Here is a 9,481-nt window from a genome sequence, read left to right as displayed (position 1 = left end):
TTATGATAGTCTTACATTTTTTTTTCTTGCTGGTTGACAGGAGAGGAATAAGACCTGTAACAGCTTTAATCACTGTTCTTTAACAATCTACCCCAAGTACCCACCTCCTTTTATTAATAATTTGCCAGTATCTACCATCTACTATCTCTTATTTCTTTTTTTACCACACCCAATAGTTCTCAGGAGTTTTTCCTGGTTCTGCCTTCATGGATACTCCTGATTGTCCACTAGCTGTTTCTGAAATTTTCATTCCAGTCACTGATTACAACCAACTTGGTTTGATCCCAGCACTAAATAAGGTCCCTTTATTACTACTAAACGTGACTTGTCATAGAGACTGGAATAAGCCCTCAGCACAATTATGTTGACCACTCAAACAGCCCCTAAAATAAGAAAAAAATTAAATAGAACTATTTAACTTAAATCAATGTGAAATACAAATTCAAAAAGTTATTGATAGTTGAGTTTCAATCATACAATGTTCCAACACTTAACTGTTCACCACTGTTCATTTCCCACTACCAACAGGGATATTTACATTCTATTGTTCCACTCCACTCCATAACCATTCTATTCCTATGAAATAAACTTTTCTTCTCTCCCCCACTCTTATGTCATATTGAAATAATCTAGATCTAGCATAATTATTTGTATTTACTTTTCAATATTAAAAATAAAAGTAACTAATTTTTATGAACATAAATTTGCTAGATTTTTGAAGTTGATTTAATAATTCTCCTAAAGATTTATAAATTATTCTTAAAATAATTAATTTTTTTCATCTTATTGCTTACAGTACTGTTGTTTTGAAAACGTTTTTATATAATACACATCAAATTATTATTTTGTTTTGTTATGGTTTGGAGTCATACTCAGTGGTCCTCAGCAAGACTCCTGGTTCTGTGCTAAGAAATCACTCCTTAAAGGTTCGAAGGGCCACATGGAATTCTGGAGATTGAACCTGGGTTGGCCACCTGCAAAGCAAATGCCTTACCCATTATATAATTGCTCAAGCCTGCATATTAATTTTCCTTTTCCTTTTTAATGATTCTTTGCTTTTTAGCCCCAAAGTACATGCTACTGTGCTTATGACTTACTTCTAGCTTTTTGCTCAGGTATCACTCCTGATTGGCTCTGAAAATGACAATAGTTGATGAGAATTGAAGTTGGATCACTCACATTCAAGGCAAGCATTCTACCTGCTATTCGATAGCTCTGGATCATGAATATTTTATTATTGTTTTTGGATTTTTTTGAGGGTCACACCTGGTGGTGCTCAGGGGTTAATCCTGGCTCTGTGCTCTGAAATTGCCCCTGGCAGGCACATGGGGACTATATGGGATGCTGGGATTCGAACCACCGTTCATCCTGTGTTAGTCACTTGCAAGGTAAACATCATACCCCTGTGCTATCACTTCGACCCCTGATCATGAATATTTTTTAAATTTATTTATTTATTTTCTGGTTTGGGGCACACCCAGCAATGCTCAGGAGTTAGTCCTGGCTTTTGCTCAGAAGTTGCTCTCGGCAGGCTTGGGGGACCATAGGAGATGTCTGGATTCCAACCAGGGTCCTTCCTGTGTTGGCCGTGTGCAAGCAAATGCCCTACCACTGTGCTATCACTCAGGCACTTGGATCATGAATTTTATGATTTAGTGCTGGGATCAGAATTTTGAAGGAACTCTTTACTTCTAAAAACTATTTGATGAAATCAATCTGTTTAACTGCTCTTGGTTTTACCAGTTTTACCAGGCAGTATGGTACTGGCAGAATTTCAGACACAAATTTGATATAAAATATTATCTGAAGAATAACTATTAAGATTTTAATTAAAATTTATCAAATTATGTACCCATGACTTAAATGTAATAATAATATTTTATAATTAAAATCCTTTGTATTTAAGTATAATTACTTTCTTGTGAGGGATGATAAAATATAAGTGATAGAAATGTGGACTGTATGTTTGAGAATGTGAGGAATTAGCACAGTATTTGAATATTTTATTTAGACACTCAACTCTGTCCAACAGTGTTGTCCAGAATTCTATTTTTTCTTTCTGAAAGTACCATCTTTTAATGATATTTCAACATTTTGGAGATAGCCAGATGTAAAAGTATAATGGCTATAACTACAAAACTGACAAAAATAGATTTGGGCACATATTAAACACTTTATTATGTGAAGTCAACACAAAGCATTTACATTCAACTTTCATGAAGTGCTTGGAATGCCAAAATTGTAATATTCAAAATAAAAATATAATTTGTTATATGAAGAAGAGGTAGCATAAAACAACTTTTTAAAGGCTTGTCTTTTAAAATTATTTAAATGATTTTATATGGAAATTATTCCATTGATTATTGGACAGTACTTGAATCTGTGGTGTATCGGGGACCACCAGAGCTATATTTTTAATGCAAAAAGAATTTTATGATGTTCGAGATCAAACTCAAGGCCCCAGAAATACTAGCTACATTCTCTGCTTCACCACTTTGACTCACACCCTCTTTTTCAAAGCTAGTGTTTCTAATGGTTATTTGTATCTGCTCTGATTGTGAAAGCTAGCAAAGTGCAGTAGTTTTCTATACATGGATGTACATGGAATCTATCATGCTGAGTCAAATAAGTCAGAGGGAGACAGAGAGACGCAGAATAGTCTCACTCAACTATGGGTTTTAAGAAAAATAAGTCATTTTTGCAACAATCCTGAGACAATGAGAGGAAGTCTGGAACTTCCAGCTCACTTCATGAAGCTCACCACAAAGAGTGGTGAGTGCAGTTATAGAAATAACTACACAGAGAACTACCATAATCATGTGAATGAATGAGGGAACTGGAAAGCCTGTCTGGAGTACAGATGGGGGTGGGGTGGCATGGAGGGAGAATTGGGACATTGGTGGTGGGAATGTTGCACTGGTGAAGGGGGTGTTCTTTACATGACTGAAACCTAATCACAATCATATGTGTAATCAATATGTTTAAATAAAGAGAAAAAAGAAAGATTGCTCTGAGAATCCCCCCCCAAAAAATTTAGACCAATATTTTATTTGCCTTTTAGCCATACTTACCTAGATCTATTTGATTGAACATATTTAAACTTATATCATCACTACAAAGAGGTTAGTAGTAAAGTCTGGAACACTACGAGAGCATTCTAATTAAGATCTGATGAGAGTGGCAGTGGTAAAAGATATCTAATTGCAATAAATTGCATTCTAATTGCATTAAAAATTTCTCCTCTGTTCGCATACTGACTTATCTTCAAGAAAAAAAATTCTCTACTTTTTGTTATAAATATGTTTAAAACATGTTTTACTTCTGTGTTAATAAGCATAATAATGCTCATTATTATCTATGTAGCTTAAAGGTTTTGTCTCTGTACCTTAAAATGCACTTTATATTTTACATCTATATATTCATTTTTAAAAGATGCATATTTTCATTTTTTTAAATGTTGGAGCCACAGCTGGAGGTTCTCAGGATTTATTTCTGGTTCTGTGCTTAGAGTTTTCTCTTGTTGGAACATAAAAAACAAATACATGGTTCTGGGGATTGAACACAGGTTGACTCTACCTAACATAAATGTCCCTACCAGCTATACTATCTTTTAAACTTTAATGCATATTTATTTATTTATTTTTGTTTTGGGGGCCACACCAGGTGACGCTCAGGGGTTACACCTGGCTATGCACTCAGAAATCACTGCTGCTTGGGGATCATACAGAACGCCAGGGGATTGAACCACAGTCAGTCATAGGCTAGTGTGGACAAGACAGATGCTTTACCATTTTGTGCCACCCTCTGGCCCCCATAGCTATTTTTAAGTATTGTTTTGTAATTTATTAAACAAATTGACTCAAGAATTAAAATGTAGTTGGAAACATCTTTGTTTGTGTTTCTGTTTGTCTTTTAAATACATGACTGTTTTTCAAAAGAAGAAATGCCATCCTCATGCTTTCCTGCTATTTATATTATAGGCCATTTAAGCATCACATTAATAGGTTATCTGACACCTGCATGTTCTGTTGCAGTCCCACCTCAAACAAATAGAATAAGGTGTTTGAGCACATTAGACAGAGAGGTGCATGACACAAAAAATTACTAATTGCTGAAAATATTACCCATATAGTTTTGAGAATTGAACCTGGATCTCCATATGCAATGCATGTACTCCAGCCTGTTGAATTCTTTCTTCAGACAAAAATGCTAGCATTTAATAACACTGCTTTTTTTGACCTAACAAAGAACTAAAAAAGAGAATAGATTTTGCTTTAATAAAATAATTGAAAATCAAGTTTGATTATAATTTTTTCTAAATATATTCTTAATTAAAGTTTTAGAATTCTGTGATTTTTGAATAAAGATTTTGGAAGCTCTTTCTCTAAAAGATGAGAAATACATTTACTATCAGAACTCCACAAGTCTTTATAAAGAGATATTCTCATTATTTGGTAAGTATAAATTAAATGAGTATGTGTAGGGAAGAGAGGAGAGAGAGGATTATAAGCAATTTTTTTAGTTAAGTTCAGTGAATTCTTTAGAATTCACAAAACTCTCACAACTAAGGGAAAATGCAGAATCTTTCTCTTCCTGGGATTAATTAGATAAAACCATTGTGTTTATATTATAAGCAATAGATAGTATTTATGATTTTTTTGAATTTATTTTGTAAAATTTCTAAAATTAACTATCTTTGAGTTATCATGCAATTGCCAATTAATTTTTCTCCATTATCATGTGAGTGGAATTTTAATTTAGAATTCCTCTATGTTTAAAATGTAATACTAATAGATATGCAAAAATATATTATCTTCCTACCTAAAACATTTGATTTAGTTGTCTTTCAATTAATTTGCTGAGTCCTATGATTAAAAAGATCAGCATTACAGTCTTTTCATATCACTAAGCATTTATTTATATAGTATTTTTAAATTTCTTGTCACTTGCCTCTTACTCTTAAAATTAAAAAAAAATCCTAGTAACGGGAAATAGGGCACAGATAACCAGGAAATGTAATTTGGCAATAAATGCTGTTTTGAAGTATACTGTATGGTTTGTGGATAAATATTTCTTTAATGCGTGTAATTACTGGATCAGCAGAATAAATGTGGTCATGTCCTTGTAATTAATACATTGTCAAAAGTTCATTTAAGTATAATAATTTTACTGGGAAAATGCTGTCTATGTGTTTCCTGCAATAATTTGTTAAATTAAATGCAATAAATATGAAATTACTCTTAGAAGTATATTTATTTTTTCCAAGTTCTTTTTCACTAAGTGTCATATTATGCTCTTAAGAAACCCTTGCACAAATTCCCTTAATTTAGCCCTTGTCTTTTCAACTAAATCTCATCAAGAAAGTGCATACTATTATAATTGACTTTTCTAAAAATTCAATTTCAGCTACAGAATATTATAACATGACATATATTACAGCTTGTGTTGAAAATATTTAGCCAGTGATTATGCAAACTGCCAAGTAGTTTTTTCCTTTACTGCAGCATGCTAGCAAAGCAGGCTTGGTTTCTTTTGCACTCAAGTGAACATTTAATTTTAGAAGATAGATACACGGCTCAGACTAGAAGGGATCTTAGAGATCACTCTATGCCACTTCTTTATCTTATAGTCTTGTTAAATCGCTCCAAGCCTTCCAAGGAACGATGTGAGCCCTGCTAAGAGAAACAACTGTGACCACTCAAGGAGGACATGATAGATTAAAGGCACTTTCTTTACAGTGTGATGGCCAAAGAGCTGCAGGGAAATAAAGTTTGCACTGTCTGACATTTTACCTGTGTTGGGCAAGTAGCTTGGAGTTCTGTAAATAAAGGTCACTAAGGAAAGAAGAGATTCAACCAAGTTAGAGACAGAATACATAGTGTGATCAACTGTGTCTGAAATGTTATTATGCAGCTAGGTTCATGCTTTATCCAAGTCATTTATAGGTAGGGAAGAAACAACAAAAATGTAGACTGTGATAGAGTGGACTATGTTTGAGGGATAATGGACAGTTGGTAAATCAATAGAGATAAATTAATAGGATCATATGTATGTGGCTCAATGATAGAACATTCCACTTGCAGCAATGAAAATGTAATATAAATCTTCAGTCCCGCAAGAAAAGTGTGTTCCCTAGTGACACTCAGATGTAGCACTATAAACAAGAAAGGGTGTAATAGATGGAGCCCACTTGATAAGACCTTCATTTCCTCCTTGCTTCTAGTTTTCTTTAAAATATTTGAAAATTACATAGATATAAGTCAAAAATATCATATACATGCCTTGTATGTCTTAGATACCAAGTTTACCATGAACTTTCTCCATCACCAAATCCGCATCATCTGTGACTCTGGTATCCCAGCACTCCTCTGCTCACCCAGCATGGTATCCTGAGAATAGAGCACTGAGATGCAAGATCTTGGACAGTGGTCCCTAGGCTCCTTGAGCACTGCTTGGGAGTCTCCCAATTAAAAACAAACAAACAAACAATGTCTCCAGACATATTCCAAGTGCTATATAGATTGAATCAACTTTCTGTATTTTGATGAGCAATATAATTACAATGTCAAAGTTTAGACTGATTCAGTGTCCCTATTATTCTTATTTACCTAGTCCTTTAATGACCTATTCATCATCTATTATTTTTCCAAAGTACCAACAGTTCAAAATAACAGTGTATTCTTGATTTTGGCTAACTATTGTTTAAAGAAATAGTTTTTAAAAATTAGTAAAGTGAAAACAAAGCACTTAAAATTATAATTAGGGGACCAGGCAATACTGCACCAGGTAGGGCATTTGCTTTGTACACAGCTGTTCTAGGTTGAGTCCCTGGCATATGCTATGCCATATACAGCAATACTATGCCAAGATTGATCACTGAGCACAGAATTAAGAGTAAGCCCTGAACATCACTGGGTGTGATGTTATCATAAGTACCATACACAACAATTTTATACAAAATATTCTACAAAATATATTTGTTTTGTGTGTATGTGTGTTTGTAAATATTTTGCCATGATCTAGTGCCCCTTTTTTAAAGAAGATGCCTAAAAATTCTAAAAACTTTTAATTTGGTATGATAGCTTGAAATTATCTAGAGACTTAACGTTCAGGCTGTATTTTGTCTGTCTTATACATCTTAGTTCTTTGACATTTTAAGACAAGGAGTAACTATGATTTTTTAATCTATTACCAACTACTGTGGCATGAAGGCTTGTGATTTTCTGTGGCATCAGATTGCCTGTGTTCAAGCCCCATCTTTTCACCTTTATGAGCTTCCATAAATTACTTAAGTATCCCTATACCTCGGTGGAATTAAATTATTGTTATAACTAAGTGATATGATGCATATGATACACTTAGAATAGCTGATGATCAGTTTTGTCTTAATAGTGCTTAACAAAATCATCATTGTTATTGTTAAGTATGTTATCAAGAGATTAACATTTACTTGATCTAATTTATTAAAAAGTAACAGGTATAAGTAGGAATATGTTAGATCTACAATCTCATGGATCATTAAAAAGTACTCTATGCATTGTCTGTGTCCACAAAGATAGGTTTTAATAATAGAGCTTAACTAAAAATGTGTGCTCACCAATGCACTTTTACAGTATATTCAAACAGATAACTTTCAGATGCAAATGGTATTGCTTAGACTATATTTTATCTGACTTCTGAGTTCATTTATGTTTTACCAAAAATAAACCAACTTTGAATAAGAATTAGTTATCAACTCCTTGTCTTCAAGGGTGAGGAATTTTATAAATTAAATTATTCTCAATAAGAAAAAAATAAACAGAGCTTGTGTTTTGTCCTTTACAGTATCAAATTTATTTTTAAAAAATGGTTACTATTTAAGGCCATATCTACAAGCAGGCCACATAGGCATTTTTTTTTATTCACCAAGAGAAACAAAATCTGGCTGTCAGTCTGAGAAATCTTGGGGAAGTAACATTTAAAAAAACTGCTCATTAACTCTTCTAGTATTTATTACTTCAGTCTATAGATTTGATAATAAGCATCTAATATATCTTCAAGTAAATGCTACTGAATAAAATTAAAAGTCTACACAGTAAATATAAGGAAAATATATACAGCAAGTAAAATCAAGAGAGACTATGTGAAGTAATTGGTTCTTTATGTTCACCTACATATTCATGGCTCTCTCTTTCCATTATGAAGCTACAGTCAAAGTTGCACTGATGATTGATAAAAGGATGGGAATATTACACACATGATAAATTTTATCTTTCTGGAGTTGTGGAGACTTCCACATTAGAGCCTAAAGATGAATAACTGCTCAAGCCCTTGAATGATGAGACCCATGAATGCCACCTATATATGCTGAATATCTACATAGTGTCAGAGATTACGCCATCATAGCCCTACCCTTGTACTGCTTTTTGCAGTTTCTGTTTTCCTTTCTTGACATGTTATTTAGCTACTTGCATAACTGCTGAACTGGAAGGAAGTCTTATATTGTCATATGTAGGATTAATTAAAATTGGATATAGTCACTATTATTTAAAAATTTGATCACATTTTGTTGAGAGCTTCATACTATTCATTTTGAAAAATGCATGACTTAAACATGAATAGATTAAATAAAGATTATAGGGCTGGTGAGATAGTACAGTGGATAAGGCATTTGCCTTGCAGGGTCTAACTTGGGTTCGACTCCTAGCACCTATATAATTCCCCAATTCTACTAGGAATGATCCCTGAGAATTAACTTAGAAATTCTTGAGCATAGCAGATGTGACCCCCAAAGCATAAAAATAAAAAAAATGAGTCACAATACATATGAGACAAAATTAAGTTTTAAATCCTGAAGAGCAAAAAAAGTTTGATCTTCACATTAAACCACAGTTAAAAAGTTTTCATTGAAGTTTTGGAAAATTGAAAATCCTCATGAAAACCTATTGTTTGCTAATGTACATATCTTATTTTTCTAACATTATTCCCCAGATCACCATATTCTTAAATGCTCACTTAAAAATGCAGAATTATTTACTGACTTCCAAGTATCATCAGCACAAGAGCAGATGCTTAGCTAAGGTTCACATCTATCATTCTGGTTGGTACATATGATAATTTTCTCTAAATTGACTGATTTTCCTAGGCTACTGTATCATCCTGAGATATTAAGTTTTTAAATTGGCTCTTCCCACCTCTTTTAAAGTTAGATGGCTGATTGCTGTCACATAATTTAATGATCTAGTCCAATCTATACAATGACTGTGTAACATGGCAAGATAATTGTAGATGAATTGCATGCCATTAATCAGTTGGCTTTTTGTTCTTACATGTTCCATTGCTTATCATTCAAGGAAGAAAATTGTCTTTTGACAGGGATTCCATTGCAGCCTTTTTACTGTCCAATAACATCAAGGAGAGGTTTTAAAAGATAAATTAAAACGATGTGGATATGTGTTGTGTAAGTGCATGCATGCATGTGTTTGGGCCTGTTTAGTTAAAA

The sequence above is a fragment of the Suncus etruscus genome, chromosome 5 (assembly GCF_024139225.1).
Source record: "Suncus etruscus isolate mSunEtr1 chromosome 5, mSunEtr1.pri.cur, whole genome shotgun sequence".
Lineage (NCBI taxonomy): Eukaryota > Metazoa > Chordata > Mammalia > Eulipotyphla > Soricidae > Suncus > Suncus etruscus.
The sequence above is the reverse complement of the archived record's forward strand: the minus strand, read 5'-3'. Positions refer to the sequence as shown.